Raw genomic sequence first — 22,746 nt, forward strand, 5'->3', positions numbered from 1 at the left:
TACCGGGTGAATATATAGGTCATACTGCGCAAGTTTTACTATGGTACCAACCCCGACATCGCGAAAAAAAATTCACTCTCCCATACAAAATCTCAACATTAGACCAGCCAAAATGTATGAAAGAGCCAATTTTTTGTATCGCGATTTCGGGCTGGTCCCATAGTAAAGCTCAGTATGACCTATATTACCCCGTAAAATATTGCAGGTAACTAAATAAACAAACGGTCTAAAAGGAAAATAGGTCGTTTACGGTACGTAAGACGCTTATACTTAAACATGAATGTGAATTCAACCATTGAAATACTTCGAATCGCAAACCCATTAATATTCCAAAGCCTCTTCCTGATCAAGTCAAGTTCTAACGTACATTATACCCTCGGCATTGGAGTACGGAAATCTTTAAGAAGAAAATGGCGAAAAAAGGCTTTAAATTCCGCCGTTGCGATTTTTATAATCCATTTCCCTGGCGGATTGCCGGCAGAAATCAAAAATCGTTAGGCAAACGAGCTGTCTTATTGGGTCATCCTCAATTTATTTGTTCGGGCTGGGTCTTGGTGGTAGCGGGGATGGTTGATATTCATTTGAATGTGAAAATAAGTGTCATAATTGATGATGTTGTTAAGGCAATTAAATGGCGTCATACTGGACGGTGGCACAATATAATTATTTTTAATTGTTCAATTACAAATGATTTATTCGCAGTAATATGGTTACAATGATCTTAAAGTAGGTACAAATAGTTTATTTATTTATTTATACAAGGAATTCCAACAGCTGTAAAAGATATATTAAACTTTTTAGATAGTAATACAGAGCCAATTACAGGAACTCGCAAATAGATATACATATCACGACTTTTCTGGCGTGCGAATATCAAATGAAAAACTTAAAATTAAAAACGAAATCTAGCATGCAACTAAATGAACTTATATCTATATTAGAAAGTTAATTATTTTGACAACACTCGTACCTGCAGCTTAACCACGACTGCCTTAGCAGTGTCAAACTGACATATTTGCTATTAACGTCTGCGTAACTTACTTTGTATACGTAAAAAACGGAACCCTTATAGATTCGTCATGTCCGTCTGTCTGTCCGATTATTGAATTTGTAACCCATGCATTATATTATAATGCAATTGCAATTTTGCAATTTGGCTAAGGAACCCTAAAAAGTGCCACTCACAAACCGTTCGCGCATTACTCTCACACACTGCATATAGGTCGTATCTACGAGTATGTACTGCAAAATGAACGCGAGTAGCAAGCTATTCTTTCACGAAAAGAGTGTGTAGGCATTCGATCTTTACATTACTTGCAGCGCATCTCGCTCACACTACGACTACTAGTGATGGCACCACCACTTTGATACTGACATATTCGCTATCGTGTGCGTAACTTACTTTTTATGCATCTACTTATGACGCAAATTTAATTTAACTATCTGAATTTCTCCTAATTTTTGCTGTATTGTGCATAGATATTTATTCTAGGTTTTAATTTCTAGGACGACTATGGTCTTATCTATGATTAATCTATGATTATTTCTTATCCGCTACCATTAGCGCCACAACCTTATCCCCGCCTCCACTTAATTCAATCCATTTCTTTTGTACCACCAATGTGTTACTCGCGATATTCCTTTTCGAGAGTCCCAGCGTTTTTCGCTTTGATTCCCAGTTCCGGTACGGTTTGGCATTTAAACGTCCCATTTTTGATTGAAAAGGGTTTCTGTGCAATCTTGTCGAGAGTCAGTGTCAAATATAGACGATCTGGCATAGACTCCGTACTGTTTACTAATCGCGGTCATCAAACATAAGTGCGTTTTGACTTGTAATAATTTTTTGTAAAAAAAAAAAAAAAAACACTTTTAATATATACAATATTTTATCGCTGACTGTACTTTTCTTTCAAAAGGCAACTAGTCAATACTCATCGAGAGAATTCTACCTAACCAAAGACAATTAGGTTACGTTGTTTTATGTGGGCCTAATTTAAAATGCAAGAATTGTCCCGAATCTACACTAAATAAAAGTAAATATACCTCTACATACGAGTACATACAAACATGTAAAATATCACGCCCCACCACACTTGCATCTTATACTATTTAAAACTAAAAAAGCCTATGCTTATCCCTAACAAGTTTTGTTGATATCTGTGATTCAGATGATTCTTAAATTTACCTTATTTCAGCCCTAACATTAATGGAAGATTCGCATACAAATCTATTGTTGAAACGCCATTAGTCTTCTATGCTGTCCAATCACAACCACGCATATGAGCTGATTAAGTCGGTGCGAGAAATAGCATACGAGTTTCAAAGAGAAGAGTAGAACAGGTAATGTTTTACTAAAAAAGAGGTACCAATTACTATACCTATATACACCGTAAACAACTGTTGTTTGAATAAAGTATTTGGGCATCTTGACGTCAAATGAATATCCCATCCAATCAAGTCAACATTTTAAAGTTCATGCGGCCTTAGGCAAGTGGTCTTTGGTCTGAAACGAGGCCAAAACGAGGCCGAAAGCATAATTGGATGAAATTCGAGCACGCTAGGAGATCGACGAGCTAACATTGGACGTCAAAGGCCTTTTGGGGGCACGTGTACTAACTGTGTTCGAGTTGATTTAACACTTTGAACGCAAAAACGCCATAACGTGTTGATGAAACGCCGCGCGGTAGGCGTCATGACTGCCCATGACCATGTGAACTAAAAAATTGCCTACAATTATTAGCTACTTAGGACGGTGCGCTTTTTAAGTATGGGACTGGATATCTGTACAGGTACTAGTATTATGTGATCTGTGCCATGGCTTATCGAGTAACGTGAAGCGAAGTTCAAATATTAAATTTGGATCAGCAAGGGGCGCACCTCTGGAGTGTTTAGTTTTGATGAGTAGCTAAAATAAGCAACATAAGTAATTAAATAACTAGGCCAAAATGTATTTATTTTGCTGTCAGAAATCTTAGTTAATTAAGGCCTTCTTACTCGAACAGCATCTCCAACCAACGTCGTAAAACCGGGGAACTTATATTCCTTCAAATTTTTAAAGTCTTGGAAACTGTCTGACGAGGTAAGTAAGCTACCTATCTATTTATTTTGGACCCGGGTACGTCCTTAAACTACGTCTAAAAGAGAGGTATGGGCATTGCGAATGTTATCTCGCTTTGTGTGGTAGGGCACAGCACAGCGGATGCCATTCCAGATCTAGAGCAGAGCCCAACTGGGGAAGTACCTCCACCTTACAGAAAACCGCAACCAAATAACACTAGACTCTAATTATATTGTTGTGTTCCTGCTGGTGAGTACGGTTGCCAGACCTCAACGAGGGTCGGCAACGCGCATGTAGCTCCTCTGGAGTTGCAGGCGTACATAGGCTACAGAGACTGCTTACCATCAGGCGGGCCGTATGCTTCTTTGCCACCAAAGTAGTATAAAAAATATTACAAAAAGAAAACACATCATATAAAAGGTGATCTTAATGCCATAGTGAATTCTCTACCAGTCAACCTTTGGGCATAACAGATAACTTGTACAGTCATGTCTGAAAATATCGATAAGAAAAATGTGCCAAAAATATGTATACACTACCTTGATACATGGGCAATAAAGACGTGTTTACATATTTTTGGCACTTTTTTCATTTACTTACTAACATTTGAGAAGTCTCAATTTGTAAAAAACTTGTTTAAACACGAACACAGTAGTCAACTGCAGACATTCAGCAAAAACAATATCAAACGCGACTCACACGAATTCTTGACATCTAAGCAAACATGCTATTACCCGAATCCACACGTCTCAAAAGGCTTTGATACAGAGGTGTGTGCCCTCTGCATATTTCATGGCACCCCTTGTATCTTCCCGTCGCTTGACAAGTGGAGGTCGGCCTTTTAAAAGGATTCTTTACTTTTTAGTAGTATTGATAGGTACCTCGGAGTTTGTACTGTTAAAGGGTTATCTCATTTTTTTTTGATTTTAGAAGCTATTTAATTAAGTCCAAATCTGTCTCTCAAACTTGTCGAACACCTATCATCATAATAATTAAATGTATGTACCTAAGTATTTGTATTTTATACAAGTATGTGTCGTTGCCTGAGTACCCACGACACGAGCCTTCTTAGGCCTACTGTGGGACTTAGTCCTTATATGTAAGAATGTCCTAAAATGTTTACATTATAGATAGATTAAATAAAATATCCTAAAATTTTCGTACATTATCCTCATAGCTAATAATAAATAATTATTTAAAAAAATGTTTACGGAATGAGAAACATCTCGGTACTGAGATTAGGATAAAGGAAGACTTGAGTGGTTCTGAGTAGAATATCAAATACATAGTAATCTAACTACACAGTCACACACGTACACGAACAGTTTCAGTAAATACTGAATCATTAATGATGACGATCTGACGAACGGCCCTATTCGAAGAATGATTAAGACACGTTTAATATCGGAAAGATCGATAACCGAACGACATGTCAAAATTAACGTTTATTTCGGTTCCGATGTGATCCCAATATGATCTATCTATGATATTTCTAACGTCAAAGTGACACTGGTTGCCCGAAATGAGCTGCTTCTGTCAATTATAAAGATAAACGATATCCAAATGAGAACTTATCTAAACCAGAACTTATCGTTATGGTATCTCATTCTTCGAATCGGACCGGAATGCTCGACTTCAAAGTCTAGAGCAACGTTGCAAGGTTGCCATCTGCGCCTAAGGCCCGGAAAAGGACATAATTTTGTCAATCATCATCATCATTCATGCAGGCGAAATCGCGGGCAGAAGTTAAAATATTACATTTTTTAATTTATTCTGCCGTTTTGATGCCGACTACGCTGGTATGGACATATTTCCAGGCGAGAAGACGACTATGTAGTCCAAAAGGTCCTGAACATACCAAACCGATCCAGAGGACGAGGTAGAACTCCTGCTGCTTGGCGGACCAAAGTACAAAAGGAGATGAACCATGACAGCATAACTATGTAAACAACCGTGAACAGAGCTCTCTGGCGCAAACGTACAAGGAGACCCGACCCCAGATGAGCTCGGACGAGGGTTGGCCGAAGAATTTATTCTGCCGTTTTGTTTTATCCAGCGCAAAGAGCTCGCTAATTGGCTACGAAGCAAGAATTACGTTTTGTAGCAGATGGTCATTCAGACAGCCTCGACATCTGCTCTGAATAACGTAATAACTTTACAGTATTATACTAACGTTAGTATGTTCACTTTAGTAATTGAACTTGTTTTAGTTTATCTTGTTGACCCTTTTTAGGGTTCCGTAGCCAAATGGCAAAAAACGGAACCCTTATAGATTCGTCATATCCGTCTGTCTGTCCGATTATGTCACAGCCACTTTTTTCCGAAACTATAAGAGCTATACTGTTCAAACTTAGTAAGTGGATGTATTCTATGAACCGCATTAAGATGTTCACACAAAAATAGAAAAAAAAACAATAAATTTTGGGGGTTCCCCATACTTATATATATATATATATATATATATATATATATATATATATATATATATATATATATTATAGGACATTATTACATACTTATAACTGAAACTCAAAAAATCTTTTTTCATCAAACCCATACGTGTGGGGTATCTATGGATAGGTCTTCAAAAATGATATTGAGGTTTCTAATATCATTTTTTTCTAAAATGAATAGTTTGCGCGAGAGACACTTCCAAAGTGGTAAAATGTGTCCCCCCCCCCCCCGTAGCTTCTAAAATAACAGAATGAAAAAACTAAAAAAAGTATATGATTTACATTGTCATGCAAACTTCCACCGAAAATTGGTTTGAACGAGATCTAGTAAGTAGTTTTTTTTTAATACGTCATAAAATTAAAAAAAAAAAATTCATCAAACCCATACGTGTGGGGTATCTATGGATAGGTCTTCAAAAATGATATTTAGGTTTCTAATATCATCTTTTTTCTAAACTGAATAGTTTGCGCGAGAGATACTTCCAAAGTGGTAAAATGTGTGTCAAAAGTGGTAAAATGTTGAACAAGATCTAGTAAGTAGATTTTTTTTAATACGTCTTAAATGGTACGGAACCCTTCATGCGCGAGTCCGACTCGCACTTGGCCGCTTTTTTTATACTATAGAGAATTTTTAACCCACGATGAAAAAAAGGGTAGGTAGAAGTACTAGTTCTCGACGCTGCACTAGTCACCGACATGGGCACTTTATTTCATGGAAATAAGGTTAAATTTGAACAACGAAGATTTTTCTGTATTCGAACTAAATTCTTGTCACTTTGACATAAAAGTGCTTATTGGCTTCCTGCTTGCCGCCCGCTTGCCGTTTTGCTACTGGCGTGCTTCTGGCCCTTTCCCCGACTCAGCGCCACGAAGTAGCAGCTGCGCTGAACTCAGCGCTGACCAGAAAAACTGGCGCCTACCACCTCGGCACCGTCAGGGGAGTACTCTGGCTACGAACGACTTGCGGAATCCGATCTTGCATAGTATTAGCGCGAACCACGCTATTATACCCATTTTTACCAACTGAGCTGGTTGTGGAAATAAATATTTTGAGCGTTCTTCTGCCTCCTCATTTATAATTCCTCATACCTAAGAGACGTTTTAGGAGGTAGAACTTGCCAAACGCGACACCATGTCGAGTACTAGTGCAGCGTCGAGCTCTAGTACTTCTACCTTATTATTAGTTTAAATGCTGTGTGTCTGTCTGTGGTACCGCAGGTCTTAAACAGCTAAACCGATTTGGATGCTTTTTTTAACACGCTTTTATTAGGTCGACCTGTATGTAACTATGTAATGGAATCTAAGGTAACTAATTTAACCATCTTCCAAAGATCGTAGCATCATGAAAATTGGCGTAGCAACATGACAATACAATAATATGGTACGGTCGAACTGATCTGATGATGGAGCCGGAAGATATGAACTGGAACTTCAAGATGAAACATCGTATCAAAACACAGGGATTTGTTAGAAAAGTCTTGTAATGAACTTTGACCACGATTAGGTTTCAAGATCTGATGATGAAACCGGAAGATAGGCACTGGCATTCCATGATGGAGTATCATAGTCGTGTTCGCACTTGTGAGAATGGTCACGTGAGGACTTTGAACACGAAAGCGTGTTTTTCTAGTGTTTTTAAACTATTATTTTTTTAAATTTGAAAGCAGGTTTTCTAGCGCTAGTTCTTAGATATATTTTTATTTGTTTTAAATTTTTGTAGGTAAGTAAATTTAAAAGATCCTTGCCCGTGTTAGGGCCAACACACATACCCACGATACGACGTCGTCTCACGTTGCGGCGTCGTATGGCGGGGCCAACACACAAACCCACGATATGACGTACCTACATAGAAAATGTGTGAACGCATTAACATCAAATATCGAAAAAGATGACATCAAATTACATGACTTGACTTGACGTGAATTTCGAAAGCTACAAACACTAAAATGTATGTCAACGACTTTAAACAGTATCTGCAATAAAATCAATGTTTTCTTACAAATCTGGATGCAAACTTTGTACGATACAAAATGCCTGCGTTGGTCGAATGGACGGTGATAAAGTAAGTCGTTTCCGACATGTTTAAAGTAGCCAATACATTTTTCTCTTTAACAGTTACACCAGTAACAGTGTAGCTATGATTACCTCCCATAGATTGTGCATTAGGTATTGTATACGAGAGTCGTCAACCATCATCCTCCTGGCATTTGTCCCGTATTGGGGTCCGCTTTCCTGTTTTTCTACTTCCACTTCCACTTCGCTCTATCCCGGACATCGTCTTGAGTGAATTCACAGACGTTCAATTTTTTGGCGACGACATTGCGCTATCGCCTGCCCTTGTTTGCCCTTCCTATTTGGCCAAAGCAAAGCAAATGGTTCTGCTGCCTATGTATTCAGGCGGGCTTCTTTTGACATTAATTGTACGGGAGTATTTTTATGCTTAAGAATTAAAATGCTGCGAGTCGCTCTATTGAGTTGCGTTTGAGGATATTTCGTAATTAGTAATGCAATGCCCTTGTTTATACCTAGAGGCGTATTCTAATTCTAATAGCAGGCAATGAATTTGATCTGGATTTGTTATGGATACGATCTCTCAGTCTCAAAAGTGACATTCCTGGTTGAAGAAATGTCACTACCTATTGACACTGACAGATATCGATAACAAATTCATAGTCTGTAGTTGTGTTGTGTTACAATCAGAATAGACGTCCTATAAAATTTTTGTTTGTATTTTCTTTAGTCACCTCACATTTAAGTATATATTTTCTCTGGTCTTTGAAAAAGCACTCGTTTAAAGTAATTTAATATGTGATCACAATTTTAGTGATAGGACGCGTTTCCATAATTTATTAATAGATGGCGTTAGCGCAAGTGGTCTTATATGCTCCATCTAATCGGCAAAGTGGTCCGTACAGAGTTGTGTTAAACTTTATCTTTAGTGCTCGTGTAAAATAAACGTGGGAAAGAATGCTTCGGGAGTTACTGCAAAGTGTGGAGAAAATAATTAGCTAAGAGTGTTTGTGCTGACGCGACAGGGGTTCCGAGCGACAAATCGGATCGTTCTTATGATTGGTTTGTTTTTGTTCGATTCTTTGGGTTGTGGCTGGCTGCTGATTAAACTAACACACTAGACTTACGGCCCGATTCGAAATTTAAGATACGTCAAATACTACATACGATATGAATCGGATATGTCAATGTCAAAAGAGACGTTTTTGTTTGAAGTCACTTTTGACTCTGACATATCCGATCCATATCGTATCTAGACCTGATATTTGAAGTATTCTAAAGTTAGAATGCGGCCCTTATATAATCTGCAGTCCTAGATCATCAGTTGTCTATAGAGAGCGTGCATGAACATGAAGTCTAGGGAACAGGAACTCTCTGTTTATTGAAGTATGATTGTCAAGTTTAAGCCTGCAATTTAGCCACAATAAGGCAGTCCCTCCAACACGTAAGGGAGTGTGGGTTAATTTGGAGAAAGCAGCATCTGGTTATTGACGTGAAGTCTGTCACGATTAAGTTTTCAATATAAGCCACAAGACGGCAACCCTCCAACACGACCCTGTATAACTCCCATTTTCATTTCTAGGCACATGCCTCCTTTCATCGCATATGAAAGGTTTGGGATATAGACCTAACGCTATCTCAATACGGATTGGACACGTTACATGCTAACAATGATCACCACACCACACTTGTTCGAAAAAGATCTTGTTTCATGCAAGCGTACTGAAGAACAAAGGCCTATATTTTTTTATAAAACTCCCTAAGGAGTCATAAAAATAATTATGGTATTTTATAATTATGTCAGTACATAATTCATACAAACCAAGTAAACATACCGACGTTTATAATTTAATATTTTGGTTTATGTTTAAAAATATTGATAAATTTAATAGCCATTTAAAATATATTTTACATAATTTTCAATCGTGCCTGAATGCCGAATAGGTCTGTGCCTTTGATGCCTGAACCTGCCAAGAAATGACAACATGGCGGACGAATGCTTGATATGTCATTACCAAGAATTATTTTGCTTAAATTTTTTTTTCTTCGCAAGTGTGACGTAAAACACCGTGTGCAACTCCGGGGGTAAGAATATTACATAAAGGCCCGAGCTTTACTACCACCCTCGTTTCCAAAATGTCACTTAACCCCCTCGTTGCACAATGTACTATCCACGTACATTTGTATGTATGTGTCTTTTCCATCTCACCGTGTTATTTTCCCGAAGTTACCCGGTAAATATTATGATATTTTGTACATATTTTTAGTTCTGAAAAATTTCATCGGTACGAGTAGGGTTCGAAACCGCGATCTCCAGTTTTGGAAGTTACCGGTAAGCTTTGTGACAACAGGCTCGCGGAAACCAAATATAATAAAAGTTTACAGTTCAGTACCTAGTTCGTTGTTATGCTGCAGAAAGTAGGGTTTGATGCCGTAAGTTTACGAGTTCGATAGTTCGAAACTTTTCGACTATTGTTGAAATGACAATTGACCATAGATCTACAATGTACAAGTTTTTTTTATGTGATAGTCAGAAAATGAGCAGACGAGCCGCCTGATGGGAACGGTCATAGTTGTCCATGGACATAAGCAACAACACAGGAGCCACTTAAGCGATGCCGTCCCGTGAGGACCCTAAATACCTGTCAAAATTAAAAATAATTAAGTCATTTCCTGTCAAATATCAAAAGTGCGACCAAAATCGGCATATCAGGTGGGATGAGAAGTGTGGAATTCAGAATTATTATGTATGACCGCTATTGCATAAATTATTTGCGTTTATGACAGTACTTATATTCCAAGATATTATAGATATCACTTGCCGTAATTTAAAGATGCAGTTTTTCGTATTTTACAGTCCGCTAACCTTTTGGTATATCCAAACTTCCAAACGCCCGCTAGTGGTTGGTAGAAGGCTCAAAAGTGGTTATGTTGGTTCATTTGTAGTTCGTTTCTTTCGCACTCATGAAATGTCCATATACGTGATGGCTTTCCTCTTGCACACTTCAATTATCTTTAAACGAAGGCATCATTCTAGACCTGGAAATTATCAATGTTAATTTTGTAAACTAAATGCAACTTTGGTGTTACAACAGTCTTCGCAGTGGCATATTTACCTGGCCTTAGCCTAAATAATAAAGCATAGAGATATAAAACATGGCATCGTCACAAAGTCATAGATACCAAGATCGAACAGTGTGGTGGTATGCAACGTTCAATACCAGTAACCGAGAAAGAGCTATTAACTTTTCCACGTTGCCTGCCATATCAAAGCAGTTTAACTTTGTTGTTTTTATAAACTGAAATAGATGTGATATACCATACCTACTTAGTATTTTCTATAGACAGGCTATACGCGTACGCCTGGCCTGAGAAAATCTCTTATGCCAGCCTCTGGAGATGCTGCAATGAGATCCCAATCAACCAGCAGATCAAGCGCCGGAAATGGAGTTGGATTAGGCACACACTCCGAAGGGATCCTGATCACATACCAAGGCAAGCCCTAGACTGGAATCCCCGAGGAAAGAGGAAACGTTGCCGTGCAAAGCAGACTTGGCGCCGGACTGTTATTGTTGAGGCGAAGGCTATTGGGAAGACTTGGAGCGAACTCAAACACGAAGCTCAAGACCGATCCAGATGGCGGCGCACTGGGGCACTATTGTTGACTTATTAGTCAAGTAAGTAACATGTGTTTATCTTTTTCCGGTAGTCACATAAATAAAGGCTCTTAAAGAAAATAATAGAACTTTGAAACCCCAACGTGTGCGAACTGTTACCTGAACACACCTGGAAAACATACTTTCCTTTGTCACTCAGGAATAAATAGGTACTATGTGGTTTTATCAATAGAATCCAATCGATCAGTAGGGGTATTCAAGAGGACGGTAAGCACATAATCGGCTTCGTCCTTAAGGTTTTAGGTCAAATGCTTTTAAACGTCCCACGGGGGCTCTTTATTCTATACTCTATACATTCAATTCAATGCAAGTGCGTCGTCGCCCAAGTATATTGATAAGCTAAACATGGGTAATCTATGGCATGTTTATATACGATAGAAAGAGATTGCAATAATATTGATATCTCGAATAAATAACTGTTAGTCGGAGGTTGAATGTCGTAACATGCACGGTACAAGTTTTCGTTGCTACAAATTGTAACACAAAGAAATTATAGCGAGTAGAAGTTTTACGTACACAATTTCTACCTGGTTACCTATTTTCTTTGTACCTGTTCATGCCAAGTTTTAAGTAATTTAAGCATGTTGTTTAAAGATGAGTGCGTAACTTCGATGCACTGGCTAACTCCAACAAAGTCATACTTAGATGGGTACCAGGGCACTCCGACATTAACAGAAACGAAGAAGCGGACGGACTTGCTAAAAAGGGCGGAGATATACCCCTGGTCGGCCCAGAACCGTTCTCAAAACGGGATGCATATTCTCTGCTCAGCAACTTAGAAAAAACAAGAGCGATCGATTGGTGGAAGTTCGACAAAGGATAATAACTCGAAAGCTCTAATCAAAGGGTGCAACAGCAAAACTACTAAGAAGCTTCTAGTGCTCAAAATACATAAAACCTGCGCGGTGACCAGAATATTGACTGGACACTATAAGTTGGAAAAACATGTCTCAAATTGGAAAGAAACAAGATGTGACATGCTGGTTCTGGCAGGAGTCAGAGGAGACTACAATGCAAATTATGTTATCCAGCAAGTAATGTATCACTTATGGAAGGTGGAACTCCTTGTACAATCTCCTTAGGCAGAACTGTTGCAAAAGTGTCCAGCTGTCAGCTATAAATAATAGTTCAAAATCTCTCCAGAGTAACGCTAGAGTAGCTAAGTACGTAGGCGGTATTGACGGAGTGACGTGCGCTGTCTATGATTTGAATTTTTCTTTCAAGTATTCTAGGTATTGTAGCGCTACCTATTTAAGGTTTTTTGACAGACACTTTTTGGTACATGGAGATTCTATTCCTTACTTCTACCTTCCCACCTTCAATAGTATCACTACTTTGTTTTAACTCAAAACGTCGCATTTAATGACGCGACGTCACAAGTGACCATAACGTACGAAATACATTGTCGCTCGAAAAAAAATCTTACATTAAAAAGGCTTTGGTTGTTAAGACTAAATTAAAAAAGTCTTTCAGAATTGTTTTATAGCATTAAAACCTACGTCGAGTTTAAATTTGTGGTTATATTAAAAATACACACTGTGTAACAAACTTGACAGAATTCTGAAAAAAAATTTAGACACTCAAATATCAAGCGTGGCTGTTTGAAAATGTCCCTTGTTGTGGAAAAAAATAACGAAGTGACATTACGTCACTGCAACATCATATTTTTAGTGTGAAATGAAAATAAATTACTTTGTATCGTTGCTTTTTAAAGAGTTATTTTGGACGAGCATTTTATGTTTTGAATGACCAACTCAATATTCAATGGCGTGCCGTACACAACGTATATTGTTATTGCGATTATAGTGGTTACAGTAATATTTTATTTATACAGACGTTTCAAACATGAGGTACGTATAAACGTGATAAAATATCGTTACATATTATAAAACAAAGTCCCGGCCTAGTCTGTCTGTATGTTCGCGATAAACTTACAAACCACGGAATAGATTTTCATGTGGTTTTCACCTATCAGTAGAATAATTATTGAAGAAGGTTTAGGAGTATATTTTGTTAAGGTTTTTGTATAACCCGTGCAAAGCTGGGGCGAGTCGCTAGTAATAAATTATACCTGCATCACGTCTCGGCCGATCACGTCTGGCGCATGCATCCAGACAGGTGAGCTAGTGTAGCTAGAGCTACCAAGTGGATGCCAGCAGAAAGGCGCGGATGGTGAGATGGCAGGCCGACCTAGTCACCTTCCTCAACAACTGGTCAGAGAGGCACTAAATCGGAAGTAGGGGAAAACAAGAGGAGACGCCTTTGCCCGGTATTGAGACACAAGAATAGGCTAGTTTAAAAAAGTACATACCGAAAGTGATTGTGTGATCCGTTAAACAGTCAGCATTAATAGTAGCGGATGAAAAACGCTCTAAGGGCGTCCGCTATCTGGCACGGTTGCACGAAGCGGGTGACCGGGTTTACGAAAAATAGTACGAGCACCGCTAACTGGCGCGGACTCGTGAGGTGGATTTTACCTACAATGGCACCCGCGTACGTGCGCGCGCTCTTTACACCCGCGGCAGCTAGGACGCCCTAAATGTATCTGACACCCTGGACTATTTTTACAAATAGAGATGCAACAGCTCTAAGCTGTTAGAATATGGTAGATCGTTTTAAAGCATAGTTTGATCTGCTACTTTTTATCTTGACTGAACAACTAAATCTCTGGATTTGGCAATAATTATTTTTGTTAAGTGACAGCATTACGGTGACTTGGAATCAGACACATTTAAATATATTTGAACATATCATATTCAAAATGATGATAACCAATCGTAACCGAGCTAATATCTGGCACTCCAAGTTGAGCAAAACAAATAAAAAAGCTACAGTAGTACCTTTTAACGTTGTTATAGTTAAACCTTAAAAACATGAAGAATAAATTTAATGAAAGCGTATGCCGTGCCAATATTGCGTTCTTGGCACTGTGAGCACGACTGGACGTGACTTACGACTACTTTAGGGCGTCCGCTAGCTGGCGCGGGTGCACTTCGTGGGTGCACGCATGCGGGTGCCATTGTAGGTGAAATCCGATGCACGCGTCCGCGCTAGTTAGCGTTGCTCATACTAATTTTCGTTAACCCGCTCACCCGCTCCGGGCAACCGTGGCAACTAGCGGACGCCCTTAGGCGTTCTCACCGTCCAAAAAGTTAACGTTTTTTAATTTTTCTGTTTTAGAAGTGAACAAATTCAAGATGACAAGAACGATGTCTCAATTTGGTATCGAAAGAAACATGAAAGGTGACATTTGCTGATACGTGTTAAATGAAGATACAATGTTAATTTCGGTCCACTAACCACATAGAAAATGCTGTTGTTGATTGCCTTTTCACAAGTAAATATAATAAAATATTGAAGAATGCGTTCATTTGCAGAAATTTTAGATACCTACAAATTAAAAATGCAGGTTTCAACATTGCTTGCGTATCCATTAAGTCAGGCCAATTCGAACGTGCACCGTGCAAACTAAATGACATCATTTAGATATTATTCTGATGTCCGTGAACATTCGAATTGCCCTGTGAGTCCACGTACATGATCAATTGGGCATAAAAGGTAGCGTAGACCATAAATATACAATAGAATTTACCGCTGCGCGTGTTTCAGCGGGAGTGGGAATGTGCGGAGTATGTCAAAAGCAATACAGCTTTTAAGAGGATAGTGGAGGACCGCTTCTTCATACGAACTTAGTGCCCATTTTCCTCTGGATATTTATTTAAATTTTATTGCACAAAAGAATACTTATCGTACAAAAGGCGGACTTAATGGCAAGAGGCATTCTCTACCAGTCAGGATATTGACATTATGGAAAATATTTACACACAATTTTATATACATATCTATATTAAAATACAATTTGATGTTTTTTCAAACGCATGCATAACGAAAAGTGCTCTGAGGAATTGTTCGGATTAATCCCTGTCGCTTCTTTCCGCCATACATCGCACTAGGCGATAACATTTCCATCTTCGTCTCTTAGATGGCTGGCATTCCTGAACTGTGCGTTTCTCCAGAAACTTTCTGCCTCGCACAGCTAAACTGTGGAATGAACTGTCCTTTGTTTGTTTGAATAAATGCCCTTACCAGGATTTGAACCCGGGACCATCAGCTTCATAGGCAGTGTAAGCGACGCGATTTTCTTTTGTAATTTATTTTATATTTTTTATTAAAAAGTGGGTGCCTGGAAGTCTGAGTGGAATGTGCCGGTTCAGGGCGACCGAGGGGAGCGGGAGAGGAGGGGGACAATCGGAGATTTGTCATTGGCTCTCAGCGGTCAGTCGATGTATAGAATCACGCGCTAAGGTACATGCTTCTCGCTGTCCAAACACCCTTACGTTTTGTTACTTAAAAACTGCATATCATTTCACCACGTCCCCTACACGCTGGTCCTTCGAACCGGATCCTGAACTCTGAATGTACCGGACTCCGATACGAAAAATGAACACACGGAGCAGTGTTAAGAAACAAGAAGAAAAGCAAAAGGAGCTTAAGGCCGAAAAGGAAATACCTACGCAGAAGCAGAAACCAGTTTGCCAAGCGACTCAAAACGACGAACCTGCAAAAATAAAATCGATAGATAAGAAAAAGGAGCTACTCGATAAAACAATTACTGTAGATGTGGGTAGTGCAAGTGAAAAGTGCAGAATGGAGGAAATTCCTAAATCGAAATCTATAAAATCTACTCGAAAGTCAAAAGCATCAGGTTCTGCGCGTTCTTCAGTCGTGGCCAGAAAGAAGTTGCTAGAATTAGAAGCGGCAGAAGCAAAAGCGCGTATACAAATGGAATTAATCGACAAAAAGCTAGCGGCGGACCTAGCACAATTGGATGAAGAAGAAGAAGAAGAATACAGTTCACAATCGGAAGCTAGTGAAATTCACACAAACAAAGAAGTGGAGAAATGGTTAGAACGCAGTCAACTGGAACTGAAAGAGCAGCCTGTGCCACCAACGGAAAACACATTGGACAAGCTGTACCCGCCGCCCGCGCCGGCTGCACCAGCGCGCGACGGCACCGAAGATACAGTTCACCTACTGGCAACGGCACTCAAAGACATAGCCGCAGTCTCCTCTACGAATGGACCTAACGCTCGAATGTTGAGCCGCCTCTGCACGCCGCGAGATTTACCCTCTTTTTCCGGTGACCCAATGGAGTGGCTCCAATTCAAGCAGGCGTATGACGAATCAACTGAAGTGTGCAATTTCAACGACAAAGAAAACCTATGGAGGCTACGAAAATGCCTTCAGGGACCAGCTAAAGAAGCAGTAACTTCTCTGTTAATTGGAGCTACTGCGCCAGATCTAGTGATGTCCACTCTAGAGTTACAGTTTGGGAATCCCGATATTATTATTTCAAAAATTGTACAAAGCATCAACAAACTGCCGGTGATGTCTCAAGAATATCATAAGGACATAGTGTCTTTCTCCGTGAAGGTTAAGAATTACGTTGCAGCAGTAACAGCTATTGGTCATGATGAGTACCTAAGGGGGATGAAAATCATATCTGTAATTCTGTCAAAATTGCCAACTGTGTTAATATCGAAATGGGTCGACTATAGCTACCCGCTTATCAACGACGGCAAGAAACCCCGGCTCGTCATTCTGTCGGAATTTTTAAATGACGAAGCTCTCAAAATATCAAAAACAGCTGTAATCCTCGCGAACACTTACAGTGATAGTAAACGTAAACAAAGTGATTGTTACCGCTCTCAAACCGTGCTAGTGCAGAATGAACTAAGTGACGATAAGTGTAAATTTTGTCGTACCTCTAAACACGACATAACAGACTGTAAAATGTTTAAAAAATCGCTTCGCAAAGACAGGTGGGCCTATGTGAAACGTCATGGATTATGCTATAAATGTTTAGTGTCGCGCCATAACAAAGAAACCTGTCCTGCGCCCTGTTGCGATAAGGAAAACTGTGGACAATCCCATCACCGCTTGTTACATTACATTTCGCACGCTAATAATTCAAATCTTCAATCTAGTGTGAATATTACGGAAATAATAGACACTGATGTGAGTGAAACGCGATCTGAGACTGTTACAAACATAAACTCGACAAGCTGCAAAGTTTTGTTACAAGCTGTACCTATTTACATACACGGACCTAACGGTATAATTAGTGCCACTGCATTATTGGACAATTGCTCGACGGTATCACTGATAAGCGCCGACCTCGCCGCCCGCGCCGGATTGCATGGTACCAAACAAAAAATGTGCGTTAGTGGGGCATGGAGTAACACCGAACTTAAGTGCGAAAGTGAGGTAGTGGACTTTGATGTGTCGAACAAAGATGGACAGATGTTTACGCTACGTGCTCGCAGTGTTACAGACTTAAACTTGCCTTCGCAAAATGCATCTAAAGTGAACCTTACGCATTATGACCTTAAGGTTGAAATTAAAAATCAATTATGTAACACTCGTTATGAGAAGCCTCAGCTGTTAATAGGGCAGGATCACTATCATCTTATGATGCCACTGCAAATAATAAAGGGCAAGTCCGAAGGATCTTACATAACTCAGACTGTCTTAGGCTGGTGTGTTCACGGCCGTATCACAGCACCGCGCGACAAGGGCCAGCGGCTAGATTCAACCTTATTTATAACTGAGGACCTGCAGGACCAAAATGAGCGTGCACTACGAGAAATACACGAAGAAGTACGCCGCTCTTTTACCATTGAATCCATGGGCGTTTCATGTAATCCACGCCAGAACTCCGAGGACCTGCGCGCACAGGAGCGATTGGAACAAACGGCTAGATTGTTAGAAGGCAGGTGGCACGTTGGGCTTCCATGGAAAGATCTTAATTGCAACATGACTGAATCCTATGGTAATGCACTTTCTAGACTTAAGGGAGTGGAAAGAAAAATGAAACGGGATGTTGGCTATGCATCAAGGTACACTGAAAGAATAAATCACCTGTTCGATAACGATTACGCAATGGAGGTCAGCAACCCGAAGCTCACGCCAAAAACATGGTTTCTGCCGCATTTCGGGGTTGACAACCCTAACAAACAAAAATTAAGGCTCGTATTCGATTGCGCATCCAAAAATAATGGCGTTTGTTTAAATGATTACCTGTATAAAGGACCTGATCTGCTCGTATCGTTATATGGAATAATGCTTCGATTTCGCGAAAATAAAATCGGAATAACTGGAGATATCCAAGATATGTTCCTAAGAGTGAAAATCATCCCTGAAGATCAAGATGCATTTCGTTTCTTGTGGAGAAACACGTCTGAAGGCTCCGCTGCTCCTGACGACCCTATAAAAACGTATAAGATGACATGTTTAATATTTGGAGCAAATTGTGCACCATTTATTTCGCAGTTCATAAAAAACAAGAACGCCGTGCGCTATGAGTCATCGATGCCGGCCGCCGTATCTGCAATATGTAAACAACATTATGTAGATGATTACATTGATAGTTTTGAGGACGAAGAAACTGCAATAAAAGTGGTACAAGAAGTGGCGTATATACATAAACAAGGCGGTTTTAACATTCGTAACTGGACGAGCAACAGTGAAACATTAATAAACAGTTTACCAAAAGAGAACTTAGGTTCAACGGCCATAAGGTTCAAAATCGATCAACAAGATAATGGCGAACGTACGCTCGGATTAGTTTGGTTTCCAAAGGAGGACTTACTTGGTTTTGATGTCTCTTTCAAACGCATACCGGAGGCAATCATATCTGGAGAGAAGATACCTACAAAGCGAGAAATGCTGAGAGTTGTTATGTCGATATTCGATGTGTATGGGTTCCTATCACCGATAACAATAAGAGGAAAAATAATAATCCGTGATACATGGGCACAAGGATTACTTTGGGACGACATGATTCCGGAAGAATTATTTAAAAAATGGATCGAATTCCTCGAGCTATTGAAACGGGTAAGTTCAGTGCGCCTGCCCCGATACTATCAAGCCGCCACGCGTGCGAGTGAGACAGACGATGCACCGAATGCACCGGATAGTGCAGGCCGCCGGCCGGCTATGTATACAAACCTACAACTTCATTTGTTGTGTGACGCGTCATCGCAAGCCTTATGCGCCGTAGCGTACTGGCGCTGGTTAGATAACAATAACCGGTGGCAATTAGCATTTATTTCGAGTAAATGCCGAATTTCACCTACTAAACATAGAAGTATTCCAAAATTAGAATTAGAAAGTGCATGTCTAGCAGCGAGACTAGCACATAGTATAATCAAGGAACACAAAATGAGCACGGAGAAAATTTATTACTGGACTGATTCGACCTGTGTGCTTCACTGGATATATAACGATGCACGTACCTATAAAGCGTTCGTGGCGCATCGGCTCGGGGAATTAGATGAATTAACTCAATCTGCTCAATGGAGATACGTACCTACGAAAATGAACGTAGCTGATATTGCTACACGAGACACCTGTGAACTCAGAATGCTGGAAAATGAATGGTTTCACGGTCCCGACTTTTTGTATGGCAATGAGGAAACTTGGCCTTCAAATAAACAGCTGACGAAGCCTAACCCTTTGGATTTAGAGTATACAATGATTGTAAATGTATCTCCTGAAAACTTACCAGCTGTTCCTGAACCTGAAAGGTTTTCATCGTGGTTAAGATTACTTGGAGCTACCTGCGCTATACTTATATTTATAAATAAATCTAAAAAACTTACTTGCGAGATTAATGGAGACCTGAAGGAAAAGGCGGAGCGCTTGCTAATCAAATATTCTCAAGCGCAGTCCTTTCCTGAAGACCTGGATAACCTGAAAAATAAAAGAAATTTAGACCGGAAAAGCAGATTACTTACCTTGACCCCATTTCTCGATGAACACGGTATTCTGCGCGTCGACGGACGAATTGGGGCGGCCCAGGAGGTACTACCGGAGACAAAACAACCCGTGATCCTCGATGGAAGTAATTACGTTACTAAGCTTATTGTAAAACATTATCACGTGACGGCCGCACATGGAAATCAAGAAGCAGTGGTAAACAACCTGAAACAGAAATACTGGGTTATTCGAATTCGTCCAACTGTGAAACATGTAAGCAGTAAGTGCATGTTCTGTAGAATAAAAAAAGCGCAACCGCAACCACCTAGAATGGGTGACTTACCTCCTGCTCGCATGGCCCACCATCAGCGCCCGTTTACGTTCTGTGGCATTGATTTGTACGGACCAATGGAAGCAACAGTATTGAGACGTCGAGAAAAGCGGTATGGAGTTTTATTTACGTGTCTTACCATGCGAGCTGTTCACATAGAAATAGTCACGAGGCTCACAGCTGACGCACTAATAATGGCTCTGCGAAGGATGGCGGCGCGTCGTGGTTGGCCTCAGCAAATTTTCTCGGATAATGGCACAAACTTGAGAGGGGCTGATAATGAACTTAAGAAGTCTATTAGTGAATTAAATCACACCGCATTAAAAGATTTGGCCTTGAAATATGGCACCACTTGGAATTTTTTGCCACCAGTTAGCCCCCACTGGGCTGGCGCGTGGGAGCGACTTATTCGATCAATAAAGGCATCACTCAAGGTGGTATTAAAAGAACAGGCTCCGCGAGATGAAGTTTTGAGCACGTTCATGGCAGAGGTCGAACAGATGGTAAACAGTCGCCCGCTTACACACGTCACAGTTGAACCGAAAAGTGATGAAGCCCTCACGCCAAATCATTTTTTACTTGGTAGTTCTTCCAACTTACCGACTCTCGGTTTATTTGATCACTCCGACATGTACCTTCGTAAACAATGGCGAACCTCTCAACGACTTGCAGACCTATTTTGGAAGCGGTGGGTACGAGAAGTACTGCCACAGATGATCCCTCGCCAGAAGTGGCACCAAGACCAACGACCCTTACAAGTGGGAGATCTGGTATTGGTTGTGGATCCTGCGTCACCCCGTAACGTTTGGCCTAAAGGAAGGATACAGGAAGTGATTCCGGGAAGAGACGGCCGCATAAGAGTGGTGCAGATAAAAACCAAATCCGGAACACTACGTCGATCAGCTGCACGCGTCGCATATGTACCTACTGAAGTTGAGTAAGTGCTGATGCAGCACTGGGGTGGGGTATGTAAGCGACGCGATTTTCTTTTGTAATTTATTTTATATTTTTTATTAAAAAGTGGGTGCCTGGAAGTCTGAGTGGAATGTGCCGGTTCAGGGCGACCGAGGGGAGCGGGAGAGGAGGGGGACAATCGGAGATTTGTCATTGGCTCTCAGCGGTCAGTCGATGTATAGAATCACGCGCTAAGGTACATGCTTCTCGCTGTCCAAACACCCTTACGTTTTGTTACTTAAAAACTGCATATCATTTCACCACGTCCCCTACAGGCAGGGTCACTACCCACTAGGCCAGACCGGTCGTCAAAATCAAAATATTGTTTAACAATATACAGTGTGTCCCTAGCCATTGGACAAAGCCGAAATGTACATATGCATTAGGGTATTTAGAACCAGTGTACAAAGTATCATAACAACCGGTGTAGCGGTTTCGAAGAAATTAACAAATTACCATTTTTTAATTTGGAGCAGCCTGTATGTGTTAGTAGCTCCTAAGGTAATATCCTCAAAGAATAGTATGGAACCTTCTTCGACCTTTTTGATTATCTTTTTTATTTATGACACTAATAAGCTTCTGATTATTGAAAATAGTCATCATTATCAAATATTTCGACCAAATTGTCAAAAACACTGCCAAAGATTAACACAGTATGTTTCTTTTTGTTGTCGATTAAAGCAAATAACTTTTGTTCGAAAAAATATTTTTTTATCTTTTGTCTTAATTAAAAAAATATTAACGTCAGAGCATTCCTGAGATACTAACCCTACGTGGGATTTCAGGGTTTGTCTAATGGCTAAGGTCACCTTGTATTTTCCATAATGTGAATGTCCAAGAAGGAAAATGAGGAGGAGGACATTTGTACGGAGAAGCGATAGTCCACTATCCTCCTAATGACACAGTGGTGCCAAGATCATTTTGAACACTAGCTACTTCCACGTACAGTAGGGTCCTTAACTAGATCACGTTTGGAAGTAATCCTGACACATTCTCCGACCCTGCGCTACCCGCCGTGATTGAGACTCGCCGATTCCGCCCGATAGAGGAATTAAATGTGAAACTTTGATAAAAGCTTTTTTTCGAGCTCTCTCCAGTACAATCAATGGGTAACTAAATTGCTATGAAGCCAATTTGAGTTTCGTTAAGTAATGTTTGAACAACCTCTGTTTTTAAGTGCTTTTAAATTGCTAGTAGGAAATGACTGGAGTGATCCATTAAAATTAGATGAATCATTTGAAATAGCCGTACAATACCGTCCAAACAGTGGCAGCAAACGAAATAAATGTCATATACAAAGGAAAAAATTACCAAGGCTTCCATTGCTTAGGGCTGGAATTGAACCAGCGTCCTCCGTATACGCGACTGATGCCTGAACCTCTCTGCCACCTGGGCTCGGTGGCATGGGTCAAAATTTCAAGTATGACAATTTCCGAAGTCTTGTGGCGACCCCTGGCCATCGCTAAGGTATAACAGTATGGCCCGATCTCCTAACTGAATCAA

General features: G+C 40.1%; 1 long non-coding RNA gene across 1 annotated transcript; it reads left to right on the forward strand.

Annotated features, from left to right (window-relative positions):
- The first annotated feature begins 12,638 nt into the window (after positions 1–12,638).
- On the forward strand, positions 12,639–14,562 carry LOC133516706 (uncharacterized). The gene is made up of 2 exons (XR_009799262.1): positions 12,639–13,048; positions 14,379–14,562. It is a non-coding gene; the product is annotated as an uncharacterized LOC133516706 (long non-coding RNA).
- The last annotated feature ends 8,184 nt before the right edge of the window (positions 14,563–22,746 follow it).

Source organism: Cydia pomonella, chromosome 3 (assembly GCF_033807575.1).
Source record: "Cydia pomonella isolate Wapato2018A chromosome 3, ilCydPomo1, whole genome shotgun sequence".
Classification (NCBI taxonomy): Eukaryota; Metazoa; Arthropoda; class Insecta; order Lepidoptera; family Tortricidae; genus Cydia; species Cydia pomonella.